Consider the following 271-nt stretch of genomic DNA (forward strand, 5'->3'; position numbering starts at 1 on the left):
GGAGAACGTACAAACTCCTTACAGACAGCGGCGGGAATTGAACCCGGGTTATTGGCGTTCTAGTGACGTAACACCAACCGTGCTACCCCAGGTCAAGAAAGCAAATGGCCGACACCTCCCCCAGGGCAATTAGAACAGGCAAAATAAAAAGCCCAGATCCCATGAAGTTTTTCCAAAAGTAATACGACTAATTTTTTTCTTAAATATACATATCAAAATTTTTTTTAAAAATCAACATCCACATAAAAACTGTAGAATTCAAAACCCAGAG

The sequence above is a fragment of the Mobula birostris genome, chromosome 10 (assembly GCF_030028105.1).
Source record: "Mobula birostris isolate sMobBir1 chromosome 10, sMobBir1.hap1, whole genome shotgun sequence".
NCBI classification, from domain to species: Eukaryota; Metazoa; Chordata; class Chondrichthyes; order Myliobatiformes; family Myliobatidae; genus Mobula; species Mobula birostris.